The following is a 9,548-nucleotide window of genomic DNA, read 5'->3' on the forward strand; positions in this document are numbered from 1 at the left end:
CAACAAAGTAAATCAGTTACACATATTCTTACATCCACTCTTTTACATTCTTTACCCACAGAGGTGAGAGTATTGAACGGAGTTCCCCGTACTATGCAGTAGGTACTTATTACCTAGTTTATATATAGTGTGTATCTGTAAATCCCAATCTCCCAATTGATCCCTCCCCTCCCCTTAACCCCTGGCAACCATAAATTTGTTTTCTAGATCTATAATTCAATTTCTGTTTTGTAGATGCGTTCATTTGTACCCTTTTAAAATTTGTTTTTAAGTCTTTATTGAACTTGTTACCACGTTGTTTCTGTTTTATGTTTTCAATTTTGGCCACAGGTCATATAGGATCTTAGTTCCCCGACCAGGGATCGAACTTCTACTCCCTGATTTGGAAGGCAAAGTCTTAACCATTGGACCGCCAGGGAAGTCCTCTTGTACCTTTTTTTTTTTTTTAGATTCCACTACTTGATTCTCAACTCCCCACCAACCACCACCACTGCCACATTCCCATCAGGTAGTCATCCTGCCTTTGTTTGGATGCTCCCAACAACTGGGAGCTCAAAACTATCCACATGCACAAAATCATCTAGAAAACTGCCTATAGAACTTGGTGACATCAGAGGCTGGCTCCTGCAAGGGACAGTCTCAGACCCAGGTCTGACCTCTGAAACCACACAGAGAAAACCCAATCCATCTCCCCACTGCAAGCCCTTCAGCTATTCAAAGGCATCTGGTCATTTCTCCCAGCATTTCCCCAGGCTTGTCGCTGCCTGCTCTGTCATTGTTTGCAAATTCTTCCCCAACCCTTTGGCCTTCTGCACGTTACCTCTCTTGAGCCCTGGGCCTGCCAGTACCAGTGAGGACTGACCACAGGCCAGAGCAGGACCACTTGCTCCCCTGCCAGAACACTCAAGATAAGCTTTTATTTAGCTGCTGAGTGACTTGGTTGATTCATATAGAATTCATCATCTTTTTGGCAGACACTGCTATTTAGTCATTTTTCTTCTATCACGGACTTAGGCGGTCAGGTTTGGGGTTTGGGGCTTGTTTTTTTCTTGGAGTGGGGAAACCATCAGGGAGGGGGCAAGGAGAAAGTAAAGAACTTTACTTTTATCTGTTCATCTCCTTCTGCTTTGCCCACTGTCTCTCCCTTGCTGGGTGGTGTCTTTTTTCTGCATCCCACCACCACCATCACCATGGTCCAGCTCTGTGCCAGCAGCGTGGCAGTTTAGCTACCGCTGATGGAAATGGAACAAGCTAGAAATGGATGAGAGCAGTAAATACTCCATGACCTATAATTAAGAATCACTCTGCAGGCTCTAATTATAATTTGGGTGTATTTAGTCATAAAAAAAAATGGGTAATAAAATCAGAAGTGATAAAATTAGCCTAGAGCTGATGCTGAGGCTTCCTGACTGCTGTTTCAGGGCTTCCCTAAGTCCAGAAACATTCACTCCATCCACTGTGCTTCCCTTATTTTCCCAAATAGGATCTCTTTGGAAAAAGATCTGATGCTAGTCTCTCTTGAGTTGCTTTTCATGGACCTACAACTAGACAAATATTACTTAAACTGCCTTCACTGTTATTCTTTTATTGGTATAAGAGATTCTGAAATTGGGATTGTAAGGTAAAACAATATGTCATGTTAATGTTAATATAAACAGGCTGATGGTAGCAGCAACTCTCACTGTCTCTGAGAAAACCCAGTTCCCACGAGACCATCAGTCTGGATGTAGTTGTCCTTTTGAGTTTTTGCCACTCTGGTGGGTAAAACTGACATTTTACTCTCTTACTATCTTTGTTTATAGTTTTCAGCTACTCATTTTAAAGTAAAGTTTCCTTTTCTGTGACTTGCTTATTCATATTATTTCCTTGTTCTGTTGGGTTAGTCATCCTTTTTTTTTTTTTTTTATTTTGTCATCCTTTTTTAAATTGAAGTGTAGTTGGTTTACAGTGCACCCATTTTTCTACCAATGTAGATCCAAATCTTACTGGAGAAACAATGAAAACCCTTTTGCAAGGTGAATGGGGTTGAGGGGAGGTGGGATAAATTTGGGATTAAAGTCGAAGTCTTTCTCATTAGCACTGCTTGAGAACTGCCTGAAAGAGGGAATCCTAGAGATGGTCCTGTGGGCCCTAGACATCAGTCAGGGAGACAAGACAGGAAACAGCGAGAGGGAGATGTGGGTTCTGATGGAAACCCGGCAGGGTTGCCCCGTCCTGATGAGTGGATCTTGGTATGGTGGACTCAGCAACGGTCCCCACTGGCCTCTTTGTAGCTCTTGGACACTCCACGTCTTCACAAAACTCTTTGGGAGCAGCGGCAGTGCTAGACAAGTACAAGGTCTTAAGTTTCCAGGTATTTCTCTGTAGGTATCCCCGCCCCCAACCACCTGACATGTCTCCAGAATCTACAATTTGCATTCCTCCACCAAGAGAAGGCCCAAGACAAAATGAAAAGCAGATGCCCCACAACCACACCCTCTGTTTCTGCACCCAGAACTTTCTACTGTATACACTGCTCTGACTTTAATGTCTACAGAGGGGTCCTGAAATAGCAGGGACAAAATGTGAAGTTTCATCTGAAAATTGTGCCAAATAACTGCATGTTAGTCAGAGTAACTTGTATAACATGCCAGAGTTTTGGGGGGTTTTAATGCTTTCAAAGTACAGTTCACCAGTGCTGAGACATTTACCTATTCCAGAGCAGGAGACAGATGGTAGACTAGCTGCAACATGTGAGGGAGAGCACTTTTGCTTGGAGGACTTGTTGCCCTAACATTGGACCAGACCTGGAACCACTGGTATCTTCAAAAATCCCTTCTAAGCATTCATCACCCCACCAACAAATCAGATGCAAGAGCTGAGAGGTCACTCATAAATCTTGGTATATAGTTGGTATATGCAGGCCAAATGGAATAAATTCACCATAAATCTTGGAAGAAATGGTCCACTAGCAGCTTCTACTTCTCCTATACCTATAGAGGCAAGGCCAGATCCATGCAAGGCCCACTTTGTCACCAAAGTTTGTGTTCACTGAATATTTAGTATCTCCCAAGCACTATGCTTACATCATTATCTCATGAAAGCCTTCCTACAACCCTGCAAGGTAAGTAACCACTGTTACCCCATCTCACAGATGAGGAAACTCATCAAGATTAAGCCCTCACCCAGCTGGTGGAGCCAGCATTTGGACCCATGCATTCTTACTCAAGAGCCTTCATGCTTAGCCTCTAAGCTACACTGTCTCCCAGGAGATGGCACAGGGTCAGTGAAGACAGATGCCAAAAGAAGCACCTCGTCCCCCACAGCTGCCTCTGGAGAGAAAGAAATGGTTGCAACAGAACAGGGGAAATGGAGTTCATGTCAGAAGCAGAGGAGATGGGACCCCTGGAAGCTCTGAGCATAATAACTCTGAATGCAAGTGCATTTGATTGCTAAATTAAACTACAGGGTCTGCTGAGACTAAAGTACTTCAGCAATCATTTTCACTTAAAGCAGTCTATAACATTTGAAGTTTCTTCCTGAAAAACAAACATTTGTTCTCAAGAAAACACATTCCAAATGATTTCTGGGGAAATGAAACATTGGAAAAGACTTTACCAATTGATCTCCATGCAGAGATACTTTTAAAATAAAAACTCTAAGCTCAGGGTCTCAGCTCCCTGCAGACCACCACACACACACACACACACACACACACACACACAAAATATTCATCACATACACATACTACACAAACCATGCACTTACCAAATGATACACACTCATCATCAAAAAATACAACATAAATACACACACATGTACAACCCACATATACATAACACATATATACCCAACACACAAACCACACACTCACCACATAAATACACATATACTACAAGACACCCTTACCACACAAATCACACACACACATGCATACACATCCCACATACTCCACACACTAATAGTAAAGCAGCACCTGTGTTTGCGATTCCCTTTTTGCATCCATTTATGGTACCTTTCATTTCAGTTTGAAGAGTACAACTCTGTAGGGACAACTGTTTTAAATTTGAGAAGGCTTGAATTAAATAATTTTAATTAATTTTATAGTAAAAACTCCAGTTTACATTAGCAAAAAATAGGTACGGGGCTTCAAAAATCATGCTCTGAAGCTTATTGAGTCACTACAATTTTAAATTTTTGAATCTGTCATTAGAAGGGGAAAATACTTTGTAATCTGGCACATTCTTATAATGAGCCTCTTACTGTGACTCATGCCATAGATGCCTTGTGAACATGCAAAAGAAAATAACCAGACTAATATGTGAGGAGAATTTCAATGATGGGAGAGAGGCTGTTGGGGTGAAACAAGCCTTTCCCACCCTTCCCTGACTTGGGGCTCCTTCAAGTCCCCACATCAGGCTAAAAAAAAGTATTCTCACAGAGTCAAGAACTGCAGGACACACCAGTGGGAAAGATTTTTCAACTTGACCTGAGATACACTCCCTGTGTCCACTGAACACTCTCTTAAACCTAACAGACTATCCTCTATTTCTTTTATTCTCCTAATTAAAAACCTAAGGCTAAACACAAGTGACCTCACTTGCCTTCAAGCTCAGCCCTGGGGAGGGCAAATGATGGAGTGGGAAAAGAAAGTCAAGGAAGATAATTAACGCGAGAGGAGGCTGAGTGGGTTTCTCTGCAAGTGAGTTTCTCAGAAAGGAGGGGTGGAGTGAAGGGGGCGGGCAGAGCACAGGGCTGAGGAAAGTGGGTGATGCCCATAGCTGAGAAGTGTGCATCTAGTTCTCAATGTACCCTGTGCCAAATAAGCTTATACTACCTCCATTTTGTGCACTGACTTAATGAGTTCAGTTTACATTGCAATTTGGTGTTGTCTATGAGCATGTAATTATTCACTCTATTATTTATTACATTGTGTTTAAGTTTCAGGGGGCAAAGATTTTTTTTTTTTTACTGTTGAAGAAGAAATCAGGAATGTGTTTTTATATAAATGTTGGTTATAATTCACCTTTAAGGAAGCTCTTGGAAATTTACTGTGAATCATTACAACACTGAACAATGTTTGAGCCATTCATTATTTCTCTTCATAAAAACCACTAATAACTAATACAATTTTCTGGGACTTCCTTGCCAGTCCAGTGGTTAAGACTTTGCCTTACAATGCTGGGGGTGCGGGTTTGATCCCTGGTTGGGAAGCTGAGATCCCACAGGCCTCCCCGACATGTCTAATGGCCAAAAAACCAAAAACCACTAGTTAGAACTAATCAGACTATTCACTACGGGGCTAGTTATGAAACAGAAGCAATACTGTAACAAATTCAACAAAGACTGGTTTTTTTTTTAATAAAAAAGTCCACATAAAAAAAAAATCTTTAAAAAAAGAAACATGAGTTTAAAATAATAACAATATAATTTTCTAAACAATGGTTCATAGGTGCCAGAGATAATGATGAAACAAAGGCTTTATTGTGAGCTACAGGAAAAGAACTAACAGGATTTTTTTAGGACTAGAAAAGTTCTTATCTTCTTCTTGGGGCGGAAGCTGGAGAATACTTCAATCAAAGCAAATGCACTTGTCTTGGAGACTTTTCTTGAACCTTTAAAATCTAGCTAACAAGCACTTTACTGTTAAGCTGACTTCCGTTCTTGAAGGGGAAAATCCTATTTCTGTTCTTACAATTTTCCTTTTTCCTAAAAAAGATCTATGTGATTTTCTAACACCCCAGTAGACATAATTTGAAAATAACACATTTTCAAGGTACAGATAATTTCCATGTTCTGTAATCCATTATAGAGCATTAAACTTAGAGAACAATTTCTCTTCATTTAACAAGACTCATATATCCCTGAATAGAAAAACAGAAAATGAGAAATCAAACCTCTTAGAAATATAGATATGTTTTAGGGTGAAGACAGGGATATCCAATATTACAACTATCATTTAACACTGCCTTGAATATTTTGACAAATGGGAGTAAGAAGAAGGCAATGAAAAATAAAAGTATTACTATCAGAGAGAGCAGAGAATTAACACATGACAGTCTGTCTAAAAACTTTGGAAAATCAATCAGAACTAATTAGAATTAATCAGACTTCACTAAGGAGCTAGTTATGAAACAAGTTACTAACTTTTTATTAGCAACAGATGAAAAATATAAATCACACTCCTATTGCCAACAGAATATCTTTACATATAAAGAATAACCACTAGGAATAAAGTTAAGAAGAAATGTGGAGGATATAGATTGAAAGTTACAAAACTATATTGGAAGTCATCAAGGAAGATGTGAATCAGACTATTTCCAGGAATTGCAAGAGTTGTAAGACTGAAGTTTGCCAGGACATCTGAGATCCCATTCAAGACCAAAACCAGTGACTTAGTGATGCCCAGACCTAGAAAATTGGGCTTCCTGCAGGATTCTAGTCATCAGTCATTGGCTTGGACAGTGGGGAAGGCAGTGTATCAAAGGTATCACCAGGGCCATCTGTCACCACATTTTAGTAGTAATCAGATTTCACACACACACAAACATAATCAAGTGGAGCTGGACTGTCTCCACAGATTTCCAGATTCCTTGGGGTAGGACTATGTTCCTCTATATTAGTGGAAGTAATGCATTTATAAAGAAAGAGAAACCTATTTTCTCAATAGCCGAACAAAATGAAAACTACTTTCTTGCTTATTTAGAAGTCCAACAAGCCTGGGATAAGGAGAAAGAAGAGAAGCCAGGTTGATGGAGGCCCTTGCCATCTACACCACTTGGCTTTTCAGGTTGCCCTGAACATCAGAGTCCCGACAGCAGACGAGAGAAAATGAAGAAGGATGTTGTTTGTGAGTCAGATCGGATCGAGGTGCCCTTTACTTCTGCTCACATCCCCTTGATACAACTCAGTCTCAAGGCCAACCTAACTGCAAGGAAGCCCGGGAAGGGGGCTCACGTTGCTTCCCCACCCCGACAAAAAGAACAGGCAATTGGGTTTATTCAAAAACAGGCAAAGAAAGAACTTCCCTATTAACTTCTTCCTATAACGGGAGCTTGCCCTTCAAACACTTAAGTTTTTAATTTTACACATATTTATGCATAATAATTTTCCTGTTTCAACAGAAAGATCAATAATGAAACATTTCCTGTGGCTCAGGAGTTTGATGAATATAAGCTCTCTTCCTAGGACTGCCATCAGGAACTCTGAAAAACAACTGATACTTTCTCTCTATACTATATCAATAAAATGCTCTGAATGACTCTTTTTTTTTCAAACGGTTGGATCTTTTGAAATGTCCTTTTCTGAATTCTTCCTCCAAACAGAATGGCACCTGTCATTTCTTGCTGCCCTCATCACACAGGCTTCTAGCAATTCATCTCCCCTCTAACTTCACCTAAGGGTTTATACTAAGGTAAAAAATTTGAGTGTGAAGTAAAAGCAAAAAATTGGCTCAGACTAAGGTCCACTCCTGAGGAAAGACTGTGAATTTCTATTGCTTGGACCTGCTAGCACTGACTTTGGTCATCCAACGTTCTTTTTTTTTTTTTAATTTTTTCTTCCAAGATTTTACTGCTTCCAGCAGTTGCAAAAAACCAATTATGTTGCTTTAGGATACAATCCTTAAAAAGAAAACAAAATTATGCCTCAAAGAGAATCACTTTACAAATAGTTCTGTGAAGAAAATTAAATAAACATTTAAAAAATTTAAATACAAGTTAAAAATAACAAAGCTAGAATAATAGCTAACAAGAAAGATCTAAAATATATTGTTAGGTAGAAAAAAAGAGCTGCAAAATGGGATTTATAGTGTAACCCCATATTTGTTAAAAAAAAAAGATAAAAGCATATTTTTGCATATGCCTAGAAAAAAAATCTTAAGGAATCAGGAGTCATCTTCCTAAGGTGTAGGACCGCTGAGACTTCTACTTTCAATGTTATCTACTTATGCGCTTGACTATTTTATAAGAAGCAGATTTTTCATAAGCGTAAAAAACAATAACGGCGTTAAAATTAAATTCATGCTGTCTTTTCAAAGAATGAGCTCCTGGAAGACATGCATGATGGATAAGCACTCCTCTATATACTGTCTGCTGCCACAATAAGGGGATTCTTAATGAACGCTAATTTTTTCTATAGACATGAAACAGAAACAAACCAGCGTTTTGAACTCAGAGTTGACCTCGTAGACAGGACAATTCCAGGAAAGTGCCGTTGACTTTCCCCTTGGAATACTTCTGCCTGGAAATCTGCTGGAAAGCATATTAAGCAGAGTTTCAAGAGCCCATCAAAGGAGCTTATACTAACCAGAGCCACAGTTCAACCCATACTAGAATCATGATGACAATGTACTCAGCAGGGAAAAACTCTGGATAACTACATGGTGTATAAAGGCTTTCCAGAATCTGCGTCACTTCTCTAGCAAAAATACTGATTATTTAGTGTGTGAAACCAGCATGCACATAGTAGGTTTTTGCCCCTTAGTATATACTGAGAGGACCCCAGAAAATACCTTCTGCTCAGCATTTTTTGCCTACTCTGCAAAGTGAAAGTGAAAGTTGCTCAGTCATGTCCGACTCTTAGCAACCCCATGGACTTATATATAGTCCATTGAATTCTTACTGGAGTGGGAAGTTATTCCCTTCTTCAGAGGATGTTCCCAACCCAGGGATAGAACCCAGGTCTCCCACACTGCAGGCAGATTCTTTACTATCTGAGCCACCAGGGAAGCCCCTACCCCGCAAGAGACTCTATAAAATATAGAGTGCATAAAATATGCACAAAGATTAAGGCATGAAGTCCAGTTTAAATGAAAATACATTTGCTAAAAAAGTAATGTAACAGTTAACTATTGCCCCTAAAATGCTGCTTAACAGATTGACCCAAAACAGAGAGGCATGCAACAAGAAGTATTTATTCTCACATTCATAGGTCTGCAGGTGGGATGGGACAGCTCAGCCTCATGCCGTGGGTGTGTGCTATGGGGGAGCAACTATGCCCCACCTGCCATCATTCTTCTGGGAAGAGTTTTCATATGTAGCCAGACTTAAAAAGAATACACTAAGGAAACAGGACAGAAGGAAAGGGGGAAAGTGGGGTCCTGAAATATATAGCATTCTGGACACTGTCCAAGAGGGAAGAAGGGCTGGGGGAGGTGCCACAGTGGAGGTCTCTGGAAGAAAACAGAACAGAACACCCTCATGAATGAAATTCACTAGTGAAAATTCAGGAGTGAAGAAAAACAAGACAAGACAGCAAGAAAACACAGCTCTATGAGTGTGAACGAAAGTCCCACAGAAAGACAAGTTTTAAGAAACCGCACGTAGAAGTGAAACTGTTCAAGCACACGGTGTTTCTCCATTTGAAACTGGCATTTTTATATGACCATCTTTGGTCTCTTACCTGTGGCTCACGATTCATAATCTGAAAGAGGTTGTAAACCACTATGAGAATCTCTCTGTAAGAATACTTTCTACACAAAAAACAAATGTTGGGGGGTGGGTGGAGGGAGAGGGGGATATACACATTTTTTGTAAACCAGGCAGATCAGAAACTTGCTAGAATTTGAG

The sequence above is a fragment of the Muntiacus reevesi genome, chromosome 10 (assembly GCF_963930625.1).
Source record: "Muntiacus reevesi chromosome 10, mMunRee1.1, whole genome shotgun sequence".
NCBI lineage: Eukaryota > Metazoa > Chordata > Mammalia > Artiodactyla > Cervidae > Muntiacus > Muntiacus reevesi.